This window comes from Lissotriton vulgaris, chromosome 1_1 (genome assembly GCF_964263255.1).
Source record: "Lissotriton vulgaris chromosome 1_1, aLisVul1.2, whole genome shotgun sequence".
In the NCBI taxonomy this organism is placed as follows: Eukaryota; Metazoa; Chordata; class Amphibia; order Caudata; family Salamandridae; genus Lissotriton; species Lissotriton vulgaris.
In genome coordinates this window covers 2138564803-2138591703 of record NC_141685.1, presented here as the reverse complement: position 1 = coordinate 2138591703, position 26901 = coordinate 2138564803, and the positions used below count along the sequence as shown (strand labels likewise).

Below are 26901 nucleotides of genomic sequence, written 5' to 3'. Positions count from 1 at the left end.
GCTGCAGGCGGCCTAAGAATGGATGAAAACACCAAAGCCTCATTAAAAAGAAAAAAGGTATTTTAAAGACCTGTGAATTGCTCGGGTGCGGCTGTGTGTGCCCGGGAGCTGTCTCTCCAGGGCTGACACACACAGGGAGGGGTAGGGGTTGGTGGGTTTGAGGGACTGAAGCCCTTGAAGTCCAATGGGCGTTGGATATATATATATATATATATATATATATATATATATATATATATATATATATATATATATATATATATTGCTCCCGTTACCTCGCACACAAGCATAACCAAAGAGTTACACAATATTTACTTTTTAATTCACCCCGACAATTGGTAGTCTAAGATGTGTCTTGAACAGAGGCTTCATATTTAACCTTTCAAAAATCAGTGGAATGTCCGACTGTTTCCTTATATATTCAGCGTATGCCATGATGCACCCATCAAGCCCCCAGATGCATTGCCACTGATCACAGAGAACGTCACTGCCGAAATGATTTTACTAAAACAATTTAGATGTGGCATTCAGATAATGAGACTTTTGTGCGGCTACAATTAAACATAAACGAAATACATGTAATCGATACTGCGTCACGCTGGTGAGTATTCAGTTTAACTATTCTACGAGATGGTTCTTGCCGGAGAAATAACCACCAAGCAGGTGACTCGCACAAGATGTTAAAGAAAATTTAAAGTTGAAGCTGGAGAGTCCACTGGGACATGATGGAAGAGCATTTACAAATTAATGTCTTAATAACATTACTTTTCTACTGAAATCCTGAATCTGTGACGCACGGTTAGAATTTGACTAAATACATTTATTTTTTCGTGAACCTAAATTCAACTTAGGCAAACAAAAAAAGATAGTGAATCGTCATCAGATCTCATGTCACCAGGGAGGGGGCCTGTGGCAGTCACAGGTAAAACACCAGCCTGGAACCTCAGCACCAGCAACCCCTGCATCGGCCTTGTAGGTTACATGCGTCATTCGTCCCGTCTAGCTGTAGGTAAGAGAGCTTTTCTAACATTGCTGGACCATTTGGTGCTGTGCAGTTTCAGGGGCAGGTGGAGGCTTGTTCGGTGGTAAAGACGAAAGGTTGGAGGGGGAGGGAAGGAAATGCACCCTGCATTCAGACAACTTGCTCCTCGTTCTCGCCCTTCACTTTCATGCTCACCCTGCACTCACAGCAATCACAATGCCCTCACACTGACCCCCATGCACTAACACCATTCACCCTGCACTCCGTGATCACTCCGGGAACATACAATGTATTTTTTTGGGGGTAAGATATGATCTATGGAGTACCATTGTCTGGATAAATTTAAGTCTTGCTTTACGCGATGCTCTTTTGGGGTGTTCCAGCATACTCTTCCATGCCCTGTCCGTGATCTCGGCCCCAGAGTCGTCTGCCCAGTGTGCCCTAAGGGATGTGAGTAGAATCGCTGCAAGTGCTCCATTCCCAGGATACAGCCGGCATACCAAGAGACCCCCAGGTCCCATATAATATAAAAGGTGTACTGATTCATGTTGTGTGGGTACGTTCCTCTGTGGGGCCCATGTGGTTCTAGTATAAGGCATGGCGGTGCCCCCGTGGCCTGCAAGAAGGAGTCATGGTCTAGCAGACTACCATCCCCAAAGAACGCTCCCACCTCCTCCACCCCACTGTCCAACCAATCCTGTATTCTGGCCCGTGTAAGTCTCCCTTGTAGTGTAGGGATGCACAATATGGGGATATTAGCTGCATATGGTGTCGCTGCAGATTTGTAGGATAGGGCCTTCTTCCAGCATAGCAGGGCAGTCTTTAACAGGGAGGGGGCAGTCCGGTGGGATCTGAGCCCTCGGCAGCAGCAAAGAATGAAGCTCGGCCCGGTCCAGCCTCTGCGGCGTAAATCCAATTTCCTGCAGATTCCTGCCTGTGGTCCAGTATGAGAGCCACTGAACCTGACTAGCTTAATAGTACCCTCGGAAGTCGGGGACCCCCAAACTGCCAGTTGATGTCCCTAATTGGAGTTTCCAATGGCTGATCCGTCTACGACCAGCTCCCCAGATGAGACTAATCAGAATGGTATTCAATTTATTAAAAATGAACTGCGGGAGGACCACCGGTAGATTCACAAAGTAGTATAACAGGCGAGGGAGCATCACCATTTTTGAGATGGCGATCCGTACCATCACTAATAAGGGTAGGGAAGACCAGAACCCGACACTAGCACGGAGCCTTGCTATTGACCGTAAAATTTTGCCCTCTATTTGATCCTCCTGTGTTCTGTACACGTGTGTACCTAGATATTTGAAGGTAGTGGGGGCTACTGGTATAGAGTAAATGCCGAACCGCAGGTGAGTTGGGTGAGGCATCTCTCGGAAGAAATAACTGGTCGATTTTGCAGGGTTTATTGCCAGGCACGACAACCGTTTGAAAGTGCTGAGTATAGCAGGGAGGGGAGCATTGTCAGCAGTCAGGTCTCGTAAATATAGGAGGATATCATCTGCGTAGATAGATATTAGATGATGTACTCCGTCGATATAGATGCCCAGGCGGTCCGCTGATACCCGAAGGGTCAGGGCCAAGGGTTGTAGTGCGAGTACAAACAACAAGGGGGACAGGGGGTATCCCTGTCTCGTGCCTCTGTGAACAGTGTATTGTTCGGAGATGTAACGGCCGGTGCGGGCCCTGGACGTTGGGGACGTGTATAACAAGCGGACCCAGTTAAGGAAGTTATCTGGGAATTCAATTTGTGTTGCAAACATGAAAACCCATGCTAAGGAATCGAATGCTTGTCTAAGATCTAGTGCTATACATCCTGCATGGTGGTAGTCTCGTGGGGTGGCCGTCATTACAGAGTGTAATCACCGGGTATTTAGAGAGGTGCTGCGGTTTGGGAGGAAATCCGACTGACCCTGTGTATTAGTGTGGGAAGATGTGACTGTATACTGTTAGCGAGGGCCTTACTTTGAATCTTATATTCAGTAGATTACAAAGAGAGGGGTCTATAATTGGACATCTCTAACTCATCCCTCCCCGGTTTGGGTATGGACTTAACCAGTGCCTGCATGGTGGAGTCAAGCAGACGGCCAGTCTCAAATGCCTCCGCGAAGACCGCCGCCAGTGTGGGCACTATAGACTCTGAGTTGGTAAGATAAAATTCTATGGGAAGCCCGTCCATCCCCGGTGTCTTATTACGATTCAGACCTTTAATTGCGGTGCATATCTCTTGTTGAGTAATGGGACCGTCAATAACTTTCTGTATATCCTCCGATAGCACCGGGAAAGAGAGATCCCGTAAAAACTCAGCAATCAAGGAGCTTTCTACTGGGGCAGAGGGTGCATAGAGTGCTCTAAGGTGGTCGTGAAAATCAGTGTTTATTTCTGCCTGTGTAGTGACTAAATGTCCCGCCAGGGTACGAATGCTGGTTATGATTGGCCGATCAGGTCGATCCCTGACTATGCGGGCCAGTAGTGTACCTGATCTATTTCCCTCAGTGTGTTTTCGTTGAAAGTACGCCCTGTAGTCTATGGTCCGCAATGTCTCCAGTGTTTCCGCATGGTCTATGTGGGCAGATTGCAATGCCTCCAGTTTATCCGGGTCCAGGGCTGCCTACCTCTCCAGTGTTTGTAACCTGCCCTCAATGTCCTTTAATCTCTGGTGTATCTCCTGCCTGGCCCCTACTAACTGTCCGATTGTCGCCCCCTAACCACTACTTTCAGACATCCCATTCAATCAGATTAGAGGAGGATGTCTTCCAGTTTTCAGCCAAGTAATTGGAAATAGTATTGGACAAATTTGTGCGGAAGGGAGAGTCCTCGAGCAGGTGTGGGTCCAATCTCCAGGTGGTTACCGGGGTAGGTACCATACCCCAGCGAAGTGTAAGTTCTAGGGGCCTATGATCGGAAAAGGTCTTGGCCAGGTACATAGATTTGTGAACCTTCGTGATAATGGATCTTGAGCAAAGGAACCTGTCTAGTCTAGTATGAAGGCTGTGCACCGGAGAATAAAAGGAGTATTTCTTGTGATTCAGGTAAAGGCATCGCCACTCATCGGAAAGTGTCCACCCACTTGACCATGTAGTGAATTGTTCCGCCAGTTTGTTAGCAACTGTAGCATGAAGGGAAGGGTGTGATCTATCTAGCCCAGTGTCCAGTACTGCGTTCCAATCCCCTCCGAGCACCCAGGGGATCCCGTCCCAGCCCCCCAAAACCGCACCCAACCTATTCAGAAAGCGATCTTGGTCAAAGTTGGGAGCATAAACGCTCCCGAGGACCACCAGGGAGCCGCCAAGAGTGCCCTTCACAAGTATATATCGCACCTGGTCATCCACCTGGCCTTCTAGTTCAACAAATGGGACACCATGGCGCACCCAGATAGGCGCCCCCTAGCCAAGGCCGAATAATTAGTAGAATAAATATGTCCCCTCCATTTTTTCCGCATCTTTTGTGTTTCGGAATCAGTGAGGTGGGATTCCTGGAGAAACCCAATCTGTGCTTTGCGTCTAAGAAGAAATGCATGAATTCCTGGCGTTTTTGAATTGCTCCCAGTCCCCGCACGTTCCATGTGAGTAAGTTGTATGACCCTATTATGTTAAACATTCCCTGTCATATTCCCTTGTGTAACGTGTTTTTCCCATCAGTGTTAAACAGCTGAGCAGATCTGACTTGGAGCTCCTTTTCCCCATAACTGGAACAAAACCCAGCACAGCGCCTAAACCGCGCTGGGCCCAACAGTGGTGTATTAGAATTGTATTTGTATTTGTATGCAGTATTTATAAAGCGCAGCTATCACCCGACGGGTATCTTGGCGCTATAGTACATGAATCATCAGTCAGAGATGGCATCAGGTTTGGGATAACATGGAAAGTCCTCAGGGATGTCAAGTTCTAGGGAACAAGCATGTTTTGACCTTTATCCTAAACTCCAAAAGGTGATGGGACTGTCTGATTTCCAAAGGAAGTTTATTCCAGAGCTTTTCATGCCTGAGCCTGGCCCAACCGCTGTCCTCCTCTCGTCCTCCTTTGCAGGGCTTACATATTTGCAGCTAATTACTAACTTGCACCTGGGCGGGTGGGGGGGGGGACAAATTAACCCCCAATGCGTTGGAGACCAGTATAATGGGTGAAAGGGGTATAGGTTGACTGGCCACACAGCTATCCATGCCATCTAGTTCTTGCGTAATAGAAAAATTGGATAGTCCTGAAGCAGATTCAGGAATCGCCAGTATCCTAGCAGGCTTATAAGAAGATGATTAATAGGAAAGCTGGAGAGGCGCCGTGTTACCAGCTCTATCTCCTTGTCAAGGACTCCAGCCACCCTTGGTAAAACGGAGTCCATGGTAACTATTGTGCTAGTTGCGGCCTTCACAGGTAACATCGCCACCTTGCGCTTCCCCATAACATCCTACTAAAGCCCAAAACAGCAACTGCTGTCACAATGACTCACGTTGGAATTAGGTGGACAAGACCAACACACCGTGCTACCAATACAGTCAAATCAAAGGGAACCAGGTCACAGAGCAACTGAGGGGTAGATATTTAAGATGTTACGCAAAGGTATACCGCCTACCTGCACCTCAAGCGCCGTGCTGAGCTGTGTACAAGACCCCTGCATCCACTGCAATCCTCCAGTTGTGCTGTCAACCGCTGCGATCCTGGGCAGTTAAGCAAGTGGTGAAAAAGGAGGGGCCAAGAGGGTAGGTCCAGCCTCCTCCGGTCTATGACTGGCACAAACGGGCCTGCTCTTCAGCGCGCGGCACGGGAGACTGCACCTCCTCCCCTCTTTGGACTCCTGGGACAGTGCGTCCCCTCTTTAGAGTCCAGGCATCAGCAAGAACTGGCAACAGCATTCACTTCACTTTCCCCATACGATCAATCAATTTATTGGCTTTGGTCATTCTTGAAATGTTTAATTGAATATGCATACACGCAAGCTTCTTTGTTCTGGTTTTGAACTGTAGAAGTGTGAGCAGTGTGGCTGGTGCTTAGAGTGTGAGGACGGGATTGTCTTTGGGGCGCCTGCTGGGTAGTTGCACTTCAACACGATTAATATAGCTGGTATCTCCCCTGCACATGCTCCTTGAGTGCCAAAAAACCTAGACCACTGACAAAACATAATGAAAAAACAAGCAGTTAACACATTTGAGTAGACGACCCAATAGCAGGTTTAAAACCAATGTTAAAAAGAGTACATAAAAGGGTGTGTGGCCTGGTGGGGCAAGATGGCGAACGTCTCTCAGTGAGCTATTGACTCTTCAAAGGAGACTCCTCGACCATCCTGCTACTGGCACGGATTGAGTGACCTCCTCAGGGCCGACTGACTAGACTCTGCAGACACCGGGGGACCCGCTCCAAATCGCGTGGTGCCATGGAGGCATTAATAAGAATAATATAATAAACCGCTTGTAAAGCACACGGCTACCTCCAACGGAGGTGTCCCGGCACTAGTAGCGCAGGTTGACCTGGGCAGTGGGGAACCAGAAAGAACTGTTAGGTTAGAGGAAAGAGCCAAGTCTTTAGTGCCTTCCTGAACATTTGTTCAGAATTGATCTTTATTAAGTATTCCGGCATGGTGTTCTACAAAGTGGTAGTTTCGACCGTAAAAGAACGGCCTCCAGTCCTGACCTTTGTAAAACGTGGGGTGATCAGAAGTTTCTTGTCATTTGATCCTAGTCCCCTTTTATTGGTGTACTTCCGAAGCCTTTGCCTCAGATAATGCGGACCAATATTGTTCATTGCTCTGTGTGCCAAAGTGAGAGCTTTGATTTCTACTCTTCTTTTTACTGGTAGCCAGTAAAGGCTGATCAGGTTATATGGTGGCGCATTGGCACATTCCGCACCAGCCTGGCTGCTGTGTTCTGAATAATCTGCAGCCTTCTGAGTAGATACTCCGGAAGTCCTAAATAAAGGCTATTCGCACATTCAAGTTTGGAAGTGACCAATGCGTGAACCACAGTCTTCCTACGACAAAATAGAAGTAGGTTCCCCGTAGGGCTAGGAATAGCGGGAGGTAAGGGGAGCAAACAGAGCAAAAGAACAACAACAGAACCCTGCCGACACTAAATCAAAATAGTTCCCATAAAGGAATCCTTTAGTTTTTGCCAAGACACAACTTTATAATATAAAGATTTAATGTTTATTCATCATTTTGTTCATGTTTTTTTTCGCTTTCATGATTCTTTAAATTTTATGAAAGGCATTACATATATTAAAATCTATACATGATTTAGATAAATACAACTAATAGAGTCCCACACATTCCACATACATCACTCACTCAAAATCACAATCATATCAGTTGGGCTGCCTATCATTCACACAATCTTTCATATCCTCATACAACATTCAGGTACATCAATGCCTTTACGTGAAGTTTAAGATGGTCAACAATTCATAAACAAAAAGGGGTGTTGGGTAGATGATAGATGGAACACAGGATCAAAAGATGGACAATAAATCCAGCCACCAACAAGAACCACGCCGACGCGCGTTTCGGTGTACTGGCCCACACAGGCCACACCTTCGTCAGGGCGATGAGGTACCGAGGAAATGGGGGGGACACACATAGGCTGAAAATACAAGAAAAATATATATACATAAAAACAAATGTTTCCCTCCATTACTGTCTGAGCCTTCATCTTGTTGTTTTTTCACTTTGATATCCATTTATTCACTACCTTTCTTTTTGTGACGCTTTCTAACAGAATCATGGAAAGCATCAAAACGTTCGGGTTTAGGGACGAAGATTTTGCCAAAATGATTGGGAATTCAGCTAGTGGCAACTTCCAATTCACCCTAGCCAAAGGGTTGGAGGGGGAATGGACCACATTATTGAATTTTAGAAAGAAATTCAAACGGGCTGAACTCCATGCCCAGTTTATGCTGGACTAAATTAGAGCAGGGACTATCCCTATAGGGCTTAGGGTCCGCAACATTCTGGGTCTCTTTGTTGAGATCAGACAGTTCCTGGAGCAGTGGGCTCTTATTTCTAACCGCTGCTCCAGGGACTGGATGATGATCATCATAGAGACCGCCCGGGAAGTCATTGCCATCCTCAATAAGGAGATCCAAGAGCTGGAGGACAAACTCAAAGATGGGAACGCTGTCGATCTTTTCAAGAAAAAGCTAGAGGAAATACATCTGGAATTGGACTATTTTTCTGAATACCTCCTAAAGAGGAAAACAGAAAAATTCCGTAAAGATATCCGCTTATTCTCTCAAGAACGGGCATACCCCTACTTAACATCTGGGTTTCACACCAACACTGAGATTAACTCACGTAATCAGGCTCCCAGATCGGGTAACAAGAGGGTAACCACCTTCTCCGACACCACTGACTCGGAGGGGGATTGGCATGAGGAATACGATTCCAACTTTGATCAAGGATATAATTCTAACCCCCACAATAGACACGGGTCCTTTGAAACGAATACTCCTCAAAATCGTTTTTTAGAGAATCGCCGAGGCAACCCTCACTCGAGAACGTGGACCCCCCAACAGAGGAGTTTCCATCCGGGTCAATAGGCCAGATGTATGTACAAACGCGCCATCATCAATATTGGAGAAGATAAAAGTGATACCGGTTTTTAATCTGTCTCAACAAGAGATTGACCCCAGTTCCTACAATCTTCTTGCTAGAGGCTTATCGTTTGTCCCCTCTGCCCACTTTGACAAGTATGAATTTACCAAGGATTTACACCTGTTTTTCAGGAAGACCCGCTGAAAGAAATTTTTCTTACAGAGTTCACCTCTGCAGGATCAAGACAACAGATCCGGATTAAAACCTCCCTCTGTGTTCACTCCCACTATAGATATGGTGGGCCCTGAAGTGAACATCTTTGAAAAAGCAGTCATAAGAAAAATTGACAAATTGATCAAATATGTTCTTATTCTGCCCTCCAACTTACCTAGATTAGAAGGAGACATCCTTAAAAACGCAGGAGAAGACAAGAGCCTTACGATAAAACCCTGCGACAAGGGAGTAGGTATAGTTATTTTTGACACCTCCACAGACTAGATGAACACCCTACTATCTTCCTTTGAACATTACCAAAAGATCACTCTAAATCCTGAAAATGCGCTCAAACGACGCATTTTGTCTTTGGTGAAAAGAGCTTGCGAAATGGGTCACATTTGTGAACAAGAGTCAGAATTTCTAATTCCTACCTTCACCAGAATGCCCATAATATACGGAGTTCCTAAAACCCACAAAAACAGCCTTGATCCCCCCCTGAGGCCGATTGTTTCAACCATTGGGGCGGCCACCGAGCCTTTATCCAAATACATAGATCGGTTCCTTAAACCCCTGGTCTGTGACCTGGAATCCTATGTCAAGGATACAGGTCATTTTATCTGCAAGGTTGAAGGCACAGGATATCTTGAGGATCGAGAACTGTTAGTCACACTGGATGTGGAATCCTTATATTCTAACATCCCTCCGAGTGGCGCATATGAAACCATCAAAAGAATTCTGGCATCCAGACCTGATATTACTAATGCCGACTTCATCCTTCAATGCCTTGAAGTGGTATTATACGACAACTATTTTGAGTTCAATAACTCTCTATTCAAACCGGTCCGAGGAGTCAGCATGGGGGACAGTTGTGCCCCCAGTATCGCCTGCTTATATGTAGGAGAGTTTGAGAAAGTTCACATTTATAATGAAATGCCCCCTTCCATGAGAACGTCAAAATATGGTCACGATTCATCGTTGACCTTTTCTTTATATGGAAGGGGGACATTGATTTATTGAATGAGTTCCTTCTGTGGCTCAACGCAGCTGATGTTAATCTCAAGTTTACATCCCATGTTAGCAATGTCAAAATTTAATATTTAGACATCTGGGTGCTACATCAGGACCAAGAACTTACGGTATCGCTATATACGAAACCCGCAGCTAGAAACACTCTGCTACAATACGGCAGCTTTTACCCAGTCTGCCAAAGGGACAGCATACCCTTCAGTCAGTTTCTCCGTATTCGGAGAAACTGCACGGACACCAGAGATTTTTTAGCCCAATCGGACATCCTAAAAGAAAAACTTAAATTTCGAGGGTATCCCACAAAGTTGATCAAAGACTCGTTCAAACGAGCGAGATATTTCAATCAGGAATGCATGTTCCAACCGAGTAGTAAGGAACCCTCTGATCAATTGGTGTACATTACCCGACATTCTAATCTGGATCACTAGGTGAGACAAATCATTAACTCCAGTTGGCACCTCCTCAATCTGGAAGAAAACAGAACGCCCCTACGCCGGCCCATCTTCGCATTCAAAAGAAACAAGAATTTAAAAATCCACCTTGTGAAAGGTAGAGTTCAGGATTACCCCACTAGTCAACAAACTGCTATTGTCAATCTGAACCCTATCTTTGGAAACCATAGATGTGGCACGTGCCAGGCTTGCCCACAGGCTGTGATTGGCGATACTATTACCACCACTGAACGTACCATCTCTGTGGCACGCAACAAAAGACTGACTAATTGCCACACTGGCAATGTAATTTATGTGATCTTATGCCCATGTGATTTTCCATATGTGGGGGGAAAAAGGACGAGAATGTCGCCTGAGGATTGTAGAGCATAAGTCTAACATTCGGAATGGGAAAGTGTCTGCCCCGATTGTGTCACACTGGCTAGAAAATAAGCACTCTGAAAAGGAACTAAGATGGTTCATACTTTAGAAAATTCAACCCAAACCAGGAGTGGATCCAACTATCCTCCGCAAAAAACGAGAGGTGTTCTTGTTTTTTTTCTTCTGAATTCTGTCAAAAAAGGTCCTAACGAGGAATGCCCCTGGAGCAACGCTTTTATATAATGTGTCCAATTTCCATTAGGATCTCTGCTCTTTTGTTCGTCTGTGTATGATATTCCTGCCCAGGACCTGGTGTCCTGGATCACTTTTTGGCTCCTTCCCCTTCCGTTTTAAGCATCCTTGAGCTCTTCCATTTACGGACTACGAGTATTTGAATTGGACTAATAACTCTCTATACTCTCTCCTGTATTCTTAGACCCCTCTCCTATGGGCCTATGGACTTAATAAATCCGGTGCCTGAAGACGGTTTTCTGTTCTGCTAAAAAAAAGCTTCCTGGTCTGTTGTAATAGACAGTAGGAGGTCTTTCCAGATAGGTGGTGGGATGTACCCCCTTATAACTGGAATGGTTGGCCACCTAACTCTTTGATACCCCCCTCTCCATCTAATGACACGGAGATACGATCCAGACTATTCCAGGTTAACCGAAATAGGTGAACATTTTTTTGCTGGGCGTCCTTCATTAAGTCTCCCCCACCCCCAGCTTGAGCCTTGCCGAAACTATAGTAACAGAATTCACACTGTTCTATATGCTAATGTATCCCCTAGACCCTAATTGTGGCCTCTCTTCTGATGTAGCAGGATCTTTCCCTGCTCCGTTCTAAGATGGCCGATATATTGGAGCAACCCAGTGTGGGATCCGGCCCTTCTTTAATTTCTACCTTTGTCTACATAGCCGCCAATTGATGGGCGGCCCTACATGACTTCAGATTTAAATGGAGCAGGGAACAATGCATAACGAGCGGCGTTGAATGTCGATGGCGAATCTTGGCCTCCTATGTGACTACACATAAGGTAACCATGTTCGGCCCCGTTGTTCACCTTATTCCAAGGGAGGCCCACTGAATGGTTTTCTTTGTAACTTAGGTATGGCCCTTTAAGCCCCTTGAACTTTGCTTGTCCCAAGGAGTTGCTTAGCCTAGATCTAACTCAGTTCCTTTTGGTGTTAAACCCCATAAAGGTCTCAGAATTAGAATAAAACCTTATATAGCGCCTAGCTGGTGATTGTCGCATTTCAGCCATCTCCAAGTCGTGTCACTGTATTCCACTTTGGCGACCATATCAAGGTAGGTCTAGACAGGTTTTGGCGATATACTCGATGGTGTTAGGATTTACTGCATCCTACCCACCGATACTCTATCTAATGAACCCCCTGTCTGTGCTATATCCCCTAAACTGGTATTGCCCCTTTTTTTCCCTTTAATCCATTCATAGGTGGCGACCCCTCCCTTCTCCCGTGAAATTTACAGAAAATCGCGCATATGCTATACAATCCTTCTTGAGGGTCCTTGAAAGGAGCCTTGCTTCTAGGTCTACCCCATCCCTGCACTTGAGTGTGGGTCCATAAAGCAGAAACTAAATCGAGTTCTTAGCCCCATTTTTCGTTTTCACCCATGAGTGCTTGGGCCAATTTAACTCACTGGGATGATACCATTTGGCCCTATGCTTTCTGGTCCCCCCGACTCATAATGCATGTTCTTTAGTGAGTGCCTCAATTGAAATTGTCTGTGATCCACTTTACTTTTTTCTACAGAGTGTGTGTATATGGAGGAATAAATGAGTCTATTGATGTATAATATGTTCGATCATATGCTCTTATGGTTTTGTTTCCCTATCCCGAATTGGTTTCTATTTTGTTTTTCTTAAAAGATCTTTGCATTCTTTGGAGCAACCCTTGATTTCAAAGCCAAAACACAATGTAAATGTACATGTACCAGAGTGCCAAGGGGCGACCCGGAGGAGAGGCTAGTGGTGTGCGATCCATCTTGGTTGTACTTAAACGGCTCCCGTGAGCCGTGAGCTGACGAGCTCTTGGAGACGCGCCGGAGAGGCATCAGGGCCTGTGACGGTTACTTGGCGGCCTTCTCATCCACCCCAAACACTGCTGTGCTGACGAGGGAAACTGTCCCGAAACCCGGGCCATGTCTCGGGTCCAGAGAACTTGGGAATAATGAGTAACTACTCGCACCAACTGTGGTGAACTACTTTTTACTCGTCCATCTACATGCACTACATGTACCAGAGTGCCAAGGGGCGACCCGGAGGAGAGGCTAGTGGTGTGCGATCCGTCTTGGTTGTACACAATGTAAATGATTATGTATCTCCTAATGAAAAGACATAAACGCTACTGTTTTTTTATGTATATATATTTTTCTTGTATTTTCAGCCTATTTGTGTCCCCCCATTTCCTCGGTACCTCATCGCCCTGACGAAGGTGTGGCCTGTGTGGGCCAGTACACCGAAACGCGCGTTGGCGTGGTTCTTGTTGGTGGCAGGATTTATTGTACACCTTTTGATCCTGTGTTCTATCTATCATCTACCCAACACCCCTTTTTGTTTATAAATTGTTGACCATCTTAAACTTCACGTAAAGGCATTGATGTACCTGTATTTTGTATGAGGATATGAAAGATTGTGTGATAGGCAGCCCAACTGATATGATTGTGATTTTGAGTGAGTGATGTATGTGAAATGTGTGGGACTCTATTAGTTGTGTTTATCTAAATCATGTATAGATTTTAATATATGTAATGCTTTTCATAAAATTTAAAAAATCATGAAATCGAAAAAAACATGAATAAAATGATGAATAAACATTAAATCTTTATACTATAAAGTGGTGTCTTGGCTTTGAAACTATATAGTGTTGCCCTCTTAAAACTAAAGGATTCCTTTATGGGACCTATTTTGATTTAGTGTCGGCAGGGTTCTGTTGTTGTTCTTTTGCACAGTCTTCCTACGGTCCGTAGGAAGATAGTGAAGAAAGCTCAGAAGAGCTTTTAGCTTGCAGAAGCACTGCCCTGAAACATGGGTTATTTGCACTTTGCCAGATAATTGTGTATCAAACTTAAAACCCAAATTCCTGGCAGAGGTAACTGGGCACGGAGGCAGATTTCGATCAACCAGCCACCAAAGCTCTGGCAGTGGAATGATGGATTGATTAAAGAAAAGGCCCTCTGTTTTTTCTGTATTTAATTTCAAGCGGTTCTCTGTCATCCAAGATGAGACGTTTAGGAGATACTTCTTAAAATGAGCAAAGGCCATATCACTATGATCCTTAAAGGAGAACACAAGTTGTGTGTCGCCCGCATATGAGACGACCTTCACTCCGTGTTTCTCAATTATTGACGCGAGAGGGGTCACAGCCTGAGAGGTGTAGGCAATGCAGAGTGTGAACTTAGGCCACAACCCTTGAGCCCCACCTCCCCAGCTGCGAGAAGCAGGAGGCTCGCAGTCTTTATGAGGCGCCAAGATAAGGACCCCAGGGCCTCGATCCTTGGGCCCTGGGGGTGGGCCGAGACAGACCCTCTGACTGAAGATTCCTTGGGCACACAGATTAGATGTGGCTGCAATGCATACGAGGGCCCGCCCGGAGATTCAGGCCCCAATCACCCAGCGATGGCACGGTACAACCGTCGGAACCCACGGAGAGCAGAGACTCAAAGTGGGACCAGGAAGCCCTTCACAGCATCAAGTGACACCGGGCCAGCCCTGGGGATACGATGGGCCATGTTGAGACCTATTTCTAACAGCAGTATCTGGACTGGGCCAGGTTGGGCTCACAGTGATTTGTTTTCCCCCCAGAGGCCCAATTCCTGACTTTATCGATCCGCTGTAGGCCCGATGGGCAATACTGGTTGACCTCCCTCTGCTGGGGTGCTGGTTTGAGTGGACTGCCACCTGATTGCATTATGTGCCGGAAGGGGGGGGGCCTGCTCGTGCTGCTAGGGTTGGGACCTTCCCCTGTGCAAGTGAATCGGGACCTGTTTTTTTCCATCCTCCACTGGTGTGGCCCTATCATACCCAACCCCCGCGGCGTGTAGGGGACCAGGAGCTATGCTTCGGCTGATCCTTCCTCCTGTGCTGTGACTCCCATGAGATGGCTGTGGACTTTGAGCTGAGCCCTTACCCCGACTAGCCCTGATTCCAGTATGGGGTGAGGGGGAGCCCCAAGACGCAAGACCAAGATAGATAAATTCATGGCTCCACAGGCCCCCGCAGCCAAACAAGGCTCTGCCGCTCCGCCTCCCCTTCCTCAGACAAGTCAGCCCTACACTGGCAATACTATTCTCACCATTCAGGCCTCTCGCTCTGTGCTGGACTCCAGGGTTGGGGAGGTGGGAGTGGATGTTGCACTTCTTCACCAAGATTTCCACAGTATTGTGGAGCGTGTCGCTGGCCCCGTAGGATATCGGGTATTGAGGACTCTATGTCAACCTCGAAGGCGGAGCAGCCCACCTGAACACAGTGTCCCAGGGCCTGGATATCTGGGCTGAAGATGCGGAGAACCGGGCCCAATGGAACAACCTCTGATTTGTGGGCTTCCCTGCGGGGGTTGAGGGAACTGACCTGAGGACTTTTTTGAGAAATAGATCCTGTCGTGGATCTTGGAGGGGCACTTCTCCTCGTCGTTTGTGGTAGAGCAGGCCCACAGTTAGTTGGCGGCTGTTCCCCCTTCAGGGACTCCCCCTCGTCCAGCCATTGCGACGATACTAAACTACAATGACAGACGTGGTTCTTTGCTCTTCACACGACCTGGCCCCTACACACTTTCAATCGGCTCGGATCTTGCTGTTTCCTGATTATACCTGCCTGGTTTCGCGTCAACACAAATCCTTTAAGGCCATCAAGCAGAAACTGCGAGCTCTGGACTTGAGATGAATGTTCCTTTTCGTGGCATGCCTCCGGGTGATTCATGATGGCAAATCCTTTTTCTTTGATATTCCAGAGGCAGTCTGGCAATGGTCGACAGAGACCCGAACACTGTGCAGGAATTTGCCTCCTTCAAGGGCGCCTGACTCAAGATGGATCTGTGGAGGGCACCAACTGATGCGGCAGCAAACAATGAGGCTCCCGCAAGCATGTTGCCCGGGCTGAAAGATCCCCAGCCTCCTCCACCACAGATACGCCCAGCCTCACAAGAATGGTGTGGATGACCAACGCAGAAGAACCCATCCCCGGTGGACTTGGTGCCCCACCCCACTCCCGTAGTCGCAAGGGGCCCTGACCTAAGTGGTTCCCATTGTGGATGGAGCCTTTAATATGCTGTTGTCCTCCACAGTTGATTCCTCAAGGGTCCTGCCCAAGCCCCAATCCTCACCCCCCGTCTCGAGGACTTGGCAGCCAGCCTCGGCCTTTGTGACATTTGGCGCACCTGGCACCCCCATATACAAGCCTTTACTCACACTTCTGCAGCACCTAAGACCTACTCCCATATTGATTTCATTTTTTTGCCAACCACGACTTACTCCTTGCCAAGGGCATGGAATTCTATCTCTGGCTATCTTTGATCATGCACCATTAATGGGTACCTGAGCAATAAGCTGCATGGGGAACACTCGATTTAGCGCCTTAATGCATGACACATTATGGATAACTCTGCAGCAGAATTCCTGTCCCAGGAATTGGATGACTTCCTGGAGCAAAATGTGGGCTTGGTGGCTTTACCTGGAATACTTCGGGTAGCCGGCAAGGCGTATATGAGGGGGTCGCCCGTATGCATTGCCTCAGTCAAGATCGACGAAACGTTTCCTAGATTATATATCTGGAGAAAAGCAAAACACTAGCAGACACCCAGTCAGATGCGAAGGCCACTGAGTCACGTCACCTCACTCTGGATAGGCTCTAATTATGACCGCTTTGTCTGGACTAGGCCAGACAGTGCTGAATGGCCTCCCAGAGCTGGACTGACGAATGGGGAGACAGGTCGGGTAACCTCCTGTACAGGTTCACTTCTAGGAGTATGGCAGAAAAGGTGGTGCCCAGCATCTGTGACCCTGACTGAGGGTTAGTATCCAAGACCCAAGACATCCCAACTGTGTTCGCGGATTACTATTGTGTATTATACGTGCACAGCACATTGCCTTCACATGAGTACGCCTCACCATTGATAGTGGATTTACCATTGTGTTTTCTTGATAGGTCGGCTGCTGCACAGCATGATGAACTCTTGACCCTTAAAGAGGTCTGAACTCTGGCAAGATTTCAGGACCAGACAGATTCCCTGTAGAATATTACAAGACATACCTCGCATCCCGTATACCTCACCTGTTGGCCCTATACAACGATGAGATAACCATCAGCTGTTTCCTATCTGAACTTAATGAGGCTGCTATTGTGGTCCTGCACAAACCCCGTAAATTCCCCCATAGACTGCGCTTCCTACTGGTCGATTTCCCTCATAAACTCAGAACTCAAAATCTACGCTCAAGTGCTTTCCTATCACCTGCTTCAGACTCCCTCTGCTTTGATCCATCCTGATCAATGTGAATTTATGCCCTGTTGCTGTATCTATCACTGTATCAGTAGAGTGTAGGCAGCAGGGGGATACTGTCCTCTACTTCCCAGCTCAAATGCTCTCCTTCTCATAGACTTTGAGAATGCTTTTGACTCCCTCGATTTGGACTTTCTCTGCAATGTCTTGGCCCGGATATGATTTGGGCCCAGTTTTATTTCATATGTTCAGGCTTTATATGCTGGGCTCAGAGCGCAAATCTGTGTGAACGGCTCCATTTTGAGGGTGTTTCTGATCCAAAGGGTGTTTACACAGGATTGTCCGTTGCCCCCCGCCCTCGCCCTCTTTGCCTTAGCAATCGAGCCCCTGGAAACCTGGTTCCACTGGTATGCACAGCTTTGTGGGGTTCCAATGGAAGACAGGAGTTGAAGAAGACCATATCGCACTTTATGCAGATGATGTCTTGCTTTCTTGACTGACCTGGAGACAATGTGCCCCAAAAATCAACACATGCTCACGCTTTATGAACAAGCCTCTGGCTAACCACTCTAAGGGCCAGATGTATCAACGATTTTTGCGTTTGCAATTCACAGAATCAGCCCGTTTGCAAACGCATAAATGTGTTTTCAAATGTATTAAACATGTTGAATTTGCAATATGGGTAATCACAATTTTTGCGATGACCTATTTTGCGAATGCATATAAAGAATCACAATTTGCGATTCCTTAAATGCAATGCAGGAAAAAGAAAAGAATTGCGACCTGGCTTTAAGGAATCGCAACGTTAATTTGCAAATTCCATGAAAAATTCACTTTTTTGCATTTTTCTAGGTGTAATGTGATATACATACATGTCCTTAGGACATGTATGTGTGCCACATGTGCACACATGCATATTTCAGGGGTGCAACAGGGTGTCCGTTTGGCACCCTTGAAATTGCATGCGCAATTTGCGAGTACCTATTGGGTACTCGCAAATTGTGCATGCAATTCCCATTCATGCAGGAATGAGTGGGAAGCCATTCATTATTTGCGACTCGCAATTTGTGAGTCACAAATAAGGAACATACATTGCATTTTGCAATTCTATAATAGCGAATCTGTAAAATTCGCTATTATGGAATTGCAAAATCCAATATTGATACATCTGGCCCTAGGTTCCTGCTAATGGGCCCTTTGCATGACTACGGCTGGCAGGCCTCCTGCCCTCTGAGGCGCCTAAGCTTCCTTTACCTTGGTATATACATTTCACTCCTTCCAGATCTGGTCTGGTTCCTGAAGTCCCTGGTAACATGTATGCGTGATGATTTGGAGCAGTGGTCCTCCCTTCCCCTCAGTATTATTCACAGGATTGCATTATTTAAAATGATGGTGTTGCCTCCCTTCCTTTATGTACTGCAGAACATCCCCTATGCCATCCCTGGGGCCTGGTGCCGGTCTATCCAAGCCACAGTGGGACCTTTGTTGTGGGCACACAAGGTTCTGTGCTCAGCGTTTAAGTGTGTTCTGTCCACCTTTTAAAAGATACTTAGAAAAAAAAAATTGCTAGGAACTGGAATTCAAATGCTGCCCTAGACTTGTTGGCTTGGCAGCGAGCAGTGGACTAGTGTTAAGAAATGGTGGAACCAGTGTACGCAGCACAGGGATGCACACACAAACATCATAAGATATGGGGTCCTTGATGGGAACATTTTGGGCTTCAGGGCCTGTAATGTTTATCCTCATTTGCTCCTTCATCAAAATGTCGCAGCCGAACGTTGTTTTACCAATTTGATAATTTGTATCTGTAAAAACGCGATAAAAATATTTTATTTTAAAAAAAGGTGTACTTTAAGAGATTCTTTCAGTAAGAATTCTGCTCGCCTATTCATGCATTCCCTGTTAGAGACAAACACACTTCCTCCTCCTAGGCATCACCCCTCAACATGGAGAACAACAAGGTGGCTGTGTCAGACAGCCACACATGCAACAGGGCTTCACATGAGCAAGAGTGTCTTTACGAGAGAATGAGTCCTTCGCACAACACAATTCTATTTGAGTTTGAAATTGGAGGAATGGGCGAAGGGTTGGAGTGGCATGCACACCACCTCCACTAACCTTGAAAACATTGCCACGTACCAACAGAACAGAGGTTGAGGAAGAGAGAGATCCAGATCCTGGAGAACCTTGACAAAAAGCTGCAAGACCTCTTTGCATTGCAACGAAAACATCACCCGGGGTAAAAGGAGGATAATGTTAGATGTCTAGGGGAGGCAGGTCATAGTGGTCCTTGCTCACAGGAGCTTATCTTAATCTGCAAATCCAACTAATGTGTCTCATACCAATGGTGGAGAAAAATTACTTGCAGGGATCAACTGCCCCAGTTCCCACCTCCTGATCCCACTGTAGTCCCAGAATTGCATGGCCAGAGTTGCGGATGACCCTCCAATGGGCATGAGCATCACCCAACTCTGCCACCATTCACTGCCCCATTCTGATACATTACAACCTTACAAATGTGTTGGGCCATCCTCTTGGATCATTGCTGTGTCCTCACTACCCTTAACTGGTCGGGTAAAGACGTAATATTAGTAAGGTATGCCAATACATTATTATTATTATTATTACTATTAAGAATGATTTGAGATCAATGACTAATCATGTCTGTGCAGCTAACTTAATATCTGAGAATTGTTCTCCACAGCTTATTTGTGTAAAATCATTACATAAGATGTGTTAGCCAAAGGAATGTGCTCCATGTCCTAGTTAGTTTCAGGTTATTAGGACTGCTACTGCTGTTACTACTGCTACGGCCACTTCTTCCTAGTAGAATATTATTAATAACTTGCTTTTGTATAATACTTCATACAACACTTCTGCAATTTCTAAGTACTGTAAATAAAAAAATTACTATTACCTGATATTTGATATTCCATTTATTTGCTATAGAAGAATGCTGCCATTCTAGTTTGTAGCCTCCATTTCACTTCAAATGATTACAGCAAGCAGTAACTTGCTGCACCATTTGACCAGCTTCAAACTAGATGGTGTGATGGAAGAGTAGACACAGGTAGACAGAGATGGAGAGTAAGAAGGTGATTAAGGGAGAGAAAAGGCTAAAGAACTGCATGAAAGTGATTCATGAGTGGGATCCTGTGAGCTGTACCTTACTAGACCAACCAAGCATGGGAAAACGTACTGAAAACATATAATGTCTGAGCCACATTGTTTTGTAAATAGTACATGATTCAAAAAACGTTTATTTTAGATTTTTCTATTTTGTTTACCAATTTGTTTCAACTGTTCTAATTGTATAGGTTCAGTGTTGTAACTATTAACAGTAACCTCCATCTACCTCAAGAGCTTTAAAAGTATTGAGGCATAAATGCCTCTTAGAATTGCACCGACCAACTGGCCAAAGCCTGACTTCCTCAAGTCGAGTTCTGGTAGGAGTTAGCCATTCGTTCACCCCTGAAACATAAAAAAAAAAAAGAGAGCAATCATTAACAGAATTTTAACAGTAAGTGGCTAAAAAGCCATAAAGGTAGACGGGTTGAAAGATCACTAAGGAAATGTACCAATACTTTCATGGTGTACCAAGCAAGCCTGATCTTTCTTGGGGTTCTTAGATGATCAACCTCACTAAGTAAACATTGGCAGAGTCGAAAAACGCAGGCAGTCTACCAAACATCAATGCCAGATTCACATTATGCCTGTGGTGAACCTCATGATGCCAGAGATGTTCACAGTTTGTCATAGAATTATTCTGAGGCCTTTATGATGCCAGAGTGCCTGAGATGCTATATACTGGCAAAAATGCATGTGTTTGTGCTAGGGCCCACATTATGTCGTCGGTGGGGGCCATCATGACTGGTTTGTCTAAAGTCATTCAATAACTGCCACGATGAGCCCCATCAAGCCTATTATTGGGCATGAATTGACCCCATTGTTCTAGAGGCAGTTCCAATCATGCTAGCATAAACTTGTTTTGCCTTTCTCAAATATTTATGTCAATTTCTATTGCAATTTATGAATATATTGTTTAGTCTCAGCCATTTTGTAGACCCTCATTCTACTTAGCCCTGCTCTGCACTTGCCTGACTCACTTATTCAGTGTAGGTGTTGTATTGGTACTTGTAATCGAGGCTCCACAATTTGATTAAATTTCATCTGAGGAATGTAAATCTTTTCATGGTCCTCTCAATCTTTCTCATGAGAAAATCTGGCACTGAAGTCCTGCATATCAGAAAGTGATCACCCAGTACTATCAGTGGAAGAGTGACACCACACTAGTCACAGACACCCATACACACACACTGATATGTTTGTACCTAGATAAATACATGTACTCATTCAGACATGAACATTCGCACACATGTTCCCACACATATTCACACTCAATCTCTTCCACTCTCCCAACATAGATACACACTTGATCCTGAATGAATGAAGTTAGCATTTGTAAAGCACAACAACCACCTCAAGAGGCATCCTGGTGCTAAACACACTTAAACAAAACAAAAAAAACTGTCCCTCAAGAGAATAAACACGTAAGATTGAGTGAACAGCCATGTTTTCAGAAGCTCTCTGAAAGTAGCAAGGATGTCAGCTTGCTTTAGAGTGAGTAGAAGATTGTTCAATGCCTTTGTCCCAACAACAGATATAGATATTTATCCATTATTGGGGTATCTTTCATAAATTCACATGCTTAGAATCATCCCCGCCGACGAGGTGGGAGTCTCGGGGTACAATAAAACATACACATTATAGTCATAATAACATTACACCATAGGCTAAAGTAGGAAGCAAAGTCACTACACTAGCCTATCTTAGTCATTTTGCAAAAAGAACCAAACTTGGAAACCAGCCAATCAGGCAGCAGCCCCCTCTAGAACCTTCCCCACAGAGAGGCAAACCATCAGATTTTCTACTGCACCTCGTGTGTTAGGGAGTCTCCCTTAGCTCTGCTCAGTTTTTTCCTTAAACCTTTCTTCTTGAGAAAAAGAATGTCTGATCCCAAGAAAAGTTTGTTTTTGGCCTGTTCTTCATGTGGGAAGAAGAGATTACACTTTGAGGATTCACATAAAGAATGTATCTATTGCCTCTACCCAGCTCACAAGGTGAAGGACTGCAGGATCTGTAGAACCTTTCCTGCCAAGACCTTGAAGGATCGAGAAGGACGTCTGCTGGTTTTGTTGAAGGCATCATCTGAGGTGGTATCTGAAGGTGAAGGCAGTATAAGTCCTCAAGCCTCCACCCCCTATCCAAGAGTAGGGGTAGATCTGGGGATCCTCTTGAAAAGCTGAGTAATACCATGAAGAAATCTCATTCTGAGATTGGTCACTCTTCCTCAAAAAACGAGAAATCTTCTTTCTCTTCTGAGGTCGACTCCTGCTTCGTCGTCGACGATCCCATCGACGATGCCTCTGCCGTCGACGATGATTCATCCTTCGTCTACGAGTATCCCGTCGACGATGCTACAAGTTCCGTCGACGGGCCCGCCGTCGACGAGCCCACCGGCGACGATGATTTTAGTCTCGACGACGAGTACACCGTCAACGACAACTTCAACCATGACGTCAACAACCACATCGTCGACAATGTCTTTTCCGTCTACGACATCCATAATTACAACGTCGACGATGCCGTCTGTTACAGCCATCTCGGCAGAATATGAATCGCCATCCACTTACATTTCAGCTACATTGAAGTGTAAAATACCCGGGCCTTTACAAACGCCAGTTTTGAGCTCTAAATTATCATCTACTAGGCAATTTTACCATGATGTGTCTCACATTTCGCCTTTACCTCCTAGCCATTATTTGGAGGAATCTTGATGATGATGATCCCTTTCGACAGGCGCATGATCCTTCTCAACTCAGAATAAAATATCAAGAGGAAGACGATGAAGAGGAGTTCTATGAACCATGTGAGTCTTTAAGAGGACCCCAAGAATCGCTCCATCAAGAACATATGGTTCAGATGCCTCCAACTTTGCTTCAAGACCTTACAGCAATGTTAAAAGACTATAACAGCCGTTTTCCTCCAGTTGCACCTCCACAAAGAGCTCCTGCCCCTACAGAGATGCATCCTGTGATCCCTGCGACACCAGTTTCTGAGCCCCAAGTGATGTTGCCTTCACAATTGCTGCAAGATGATGACGGAGACACAGTGGCAGAAGATGGAGAAATTCCTAACTCGCCCACTACCGTAGATGAATGGGACACATATCTGATCCCAACACCAGCTTCACTGGTTCCTCTAGCTGTGGACTCCCCTCCTGAGGACATAGGAGGTTTCCATGCAATTATGGAAAGGGCAACCTCTAGATTTCACCTTTCCATGCCATAACAGAAAACAGAGTGTTTTCTGTTTGATTTTAAAGATCTGAATAGGAAATCCACCCGTTCAATCCCTAAAATTGAACAGGTATGGGAGGAGGGAGTAAAGATCGTAAACTCAATTTTCCATTCCTGCGATCCTCCCTAGGATTGACAAAAAATACAAAGTGCCAGATGATGCGCCTGCCTGCCTTTCTGGTCACTCTAAACCAGACTCTGTTATCTCTCCAGCAGTGCAGAGAAAATCTTGGAATCCTTCCACTCCAATAACAGCTCCACCTGACAAATATGGTAGGCGCCTTGACAACATAGGCAAACGCTTTACCACCATGACAGGAGCTACAGTTCGGGCTATGAATTGTTTAGCTATTTTGGGCAGATACGATCGACAATTGTGGTCGGACATTTTGCCTTATATAGGATATCTGCCTGATGACAAGAAAATGGAAGCAACGAAAATTCTTATGGAAGGTGAAAGAGCTGCTTCTGAAATCATAGATATCCCTATGGATATAGCTTCTCTGGGATTTCGTCAACTTGCCGGAGCAGCTACCCTTAGGCGTCAGGGCTGGCTAATATCCACTGCTTTTCGCCCTGAAGTCCAAACAAAAATCCTGGACATGCCTTTTGATGGCGACCTCTTGTTTGGTAAAAATATCGATGACGCACTGCAAGAAATAAAGAAGACACAGATACTGCCAGCTCTTTAGGTACCTTGCAGTATAGGAAGACACCTTTTCGAGGAGCAAGGTGTAGAGGTTCTTACTCCTTTCGTGGAGGTTACCAGAAGTACCAACAACAAGGGAGCCAGGGTCGATACGGATAGAATTACCAACAACAACAGCAAACCTATAGGAATCCTCCAGCGGCTGCTTAGAGACAACAAGGCAGGAAACGTCAGCCTCAGGGCAGAGACTCTGCCAGAAAACAGTGACACTCCTATTGCACCTGCACCAGATATGCCTCAAGCATTCAAAATTCCAAGGATTTTCCAACATCTCAAAAATTGGACGAAAATAACCAAGGACAAGTGGGTATTGGATATAATAAAATTACACCTTTAAAGAAAAACCCACCACATTTTCCTCTACTCAGAAAAGATGTGAAAGCTATGTTGTCAAAAGGGGTGATCGAAAAGATTCCTCGCTCTCAAACAGGAAAGGGAATTTATTCTCGCTTTTTTCTGATAAAGAAAAAGTCTGGGGATTGGAGACCAATCTTGGACTTGAGAATGCTAAACAAGTAACTTCAGAAGAAATCCTTTCGCATGGTGACACTCCAGGAAATTCTCCAGCTTCTAGACCATGCAGATTTTATGACAACTTTAGATCTCCAAGATGCATATTTCCACATCCCAATTCATCCCAAGCATCGAAAGTTCCTGAGCTTCACTGTGGCAGGTGCACATTTCCAATTCAAATTCCTTCCATTTGGCCTGCGCTCTGCTCCAATAGTCTTCAGCAAATTTCTAGCTCCGGTAGCAGCTCATCTCAGGCTGCAAGGAATCCAACTATTCCCATATCTGGACAACTGGCTGATAAAGGCTCCATCCTTTCGTCGGGATTCTCTCGCAACGACAAAATGCCTGCAAATGTTTCACTCTCTGGGCCTCTCACTAAACGCCCAAAAGTCAAGCCTCTATCCTTCCCAAGTAATTCAATTCCTGGGAGCAAAACTAGATCTTATTCAAGACAAAGCATTCTTCTCCACAGACAGAATATCTTGCCTCATCTCTCTGGCATCTACTAAAAAGAAAGTTTGCTTCAGTGAGAATGATCAAATCTTTTCTGGGATTTTGTAATCAGCAATTCTACTAGTGCCTCAGACACGGCTAAAAATGAGGCCAATTCAAGAGGAGCTGGACAATCAGTGGCTCCAAATCTCAGTTTTGTTCGACGACATAGTTCGAGTGACTCCAGTTATGAAAGAAACGCTTTCTTGGTGGAGGTTTTCCAAGAATGTCTCCGTAGGGCTCAGTTTTCAACCTCCAATTCCGGATTTTATCCTCCCTACGGATGCTTCCCTGGAAGGTTGGGGTGCCCATCTCCAAGACCTCAGCATAAGAGGAAAATGGTCTTCAGCAATGGCAAAAATGCACATCAATTTTTTGGAGCTTCGAGCAATTTCCCTGGCCCTGCAGTCTTTTCTACCTTGACTCCAAGGGTCTACAGTTCTCATCAGAACCGACAACACCACTTGCATGCATTATTTAAACAAACAAGGGGGCACCAGATCTCACATTCTGTCCCAGGAAGCTCAAAATATCTGGAAGTGGCTTCTCTTGCACAATATTGCAATCAAGGTAGAACATCTTCCAGGAGTCCAGAATACCTTGGCAAACACTCTCAGCAGAACAGAAAAATCTTTCCACGAGTGGGAACTGAATCAAATGATTCTGCACAATGTCTTTCGGAAGTGGGGCAAACCAAATCTGGATCTCTTTGCCACCAAGAGCAATCGGAAGTGCCCTTTCTTTGCGAGTTGGAAACCAGAGAAGGGCTCCTGGGGGAACGCTTTCATGATGAGATAGACGGGAATTTTTGCTTACGCGTTCCCTCCTTTTCCTCTGATCCGAGACTTCTACACAAGATAAGGAAGGAACCATGTCGCATAGTTCTGATTGCACCGAAATGGCCATGTCAGCACTGGTTCACAGAACTTCTCCTTCTCTCAGAGTGCAACCCATTTCGCTTTCCAATACTGCTGGATCTGTTGTCAATGAGCGAAGGCCAGATTCTTCATCCTTGCCCAGATCAACTGCAACTCCATGCTTGGTTTCTGGATTCACGGATTTCAAGGATATAAACTTACCTCAAGAATGTAGAGACGGGAGGAGTCTAGCGACGAACGAAGATGGCCGCATAAGCTCTCGGCTCCGTCGACCTCCTCCTGCTGCTTGAATATCCTGCTACAAATCCTGCTTTTTCGCCTCACCCCGTGTGGGTGACCCATTGCTGATACTGGCGGTGTGGTCCTGGGAAACTTACGCTCCGGATTGCCAGAGTTACATCGAGTGGAAGTTCTTGGCCTAACGCTGACCGAGAGCCGGGACCTCGAGTACTGACCCTGCCGGGTTGCAGTGCAACAACGGCGGCCGGGGGATCCAGACACGGTCCGGTCGATAGTAGTGGAGAGCAACCTGCCCCTGGATTGGTGGAGAGCCTGCGGTTCTACCCGCATTGTGGAGGTGTAATGATCCTGTGAGTGGCTGAGAGGTCGGGGGCCCCCTTCTCGGCGTTCCCTTCCCGCCGGGGTGGGGCCCCCTTCCGAGAGGCCCTATCGTTGCTGGACTGTGTGCCTCCTGCCCCCGCCTGCTCTCATCGCACTTCGGTCCCTGGGGGAATCGGGTGACCCGAAGGGCGCATTGATGTCTGGAGTCGACCAGTTCGCGGCGGTGCGGGGTGAAGAAGAGCCATCATTGCGAACCGTGATGGCCGCCATTAAGGGTCTGTGTTCCTACATGGTTGCTCTTTCACATAAGTCGATCGTGGATGACACCGTAACTGCCCGATCACATAAGGACTCTGATCTGTCTGGTCCCCCTAAGC

At 46.0% G+C, this 26901-nt stretch overlaps 1 protein-coding gene across 3 annotated transcripts in view; it reads left to right on the top strand.

The window, feature by feature from the left end:
• Positions 1 to 26901, top strand: part of TTLL1 (TTL family tubulin polyglutamylase complex subunit L1) — a 381222-nt gene that overhangs the window by 104959 nt on the left and 249362 nt on the right. The gene's annotated exons all lie outside the window — the stretch shown is intronic.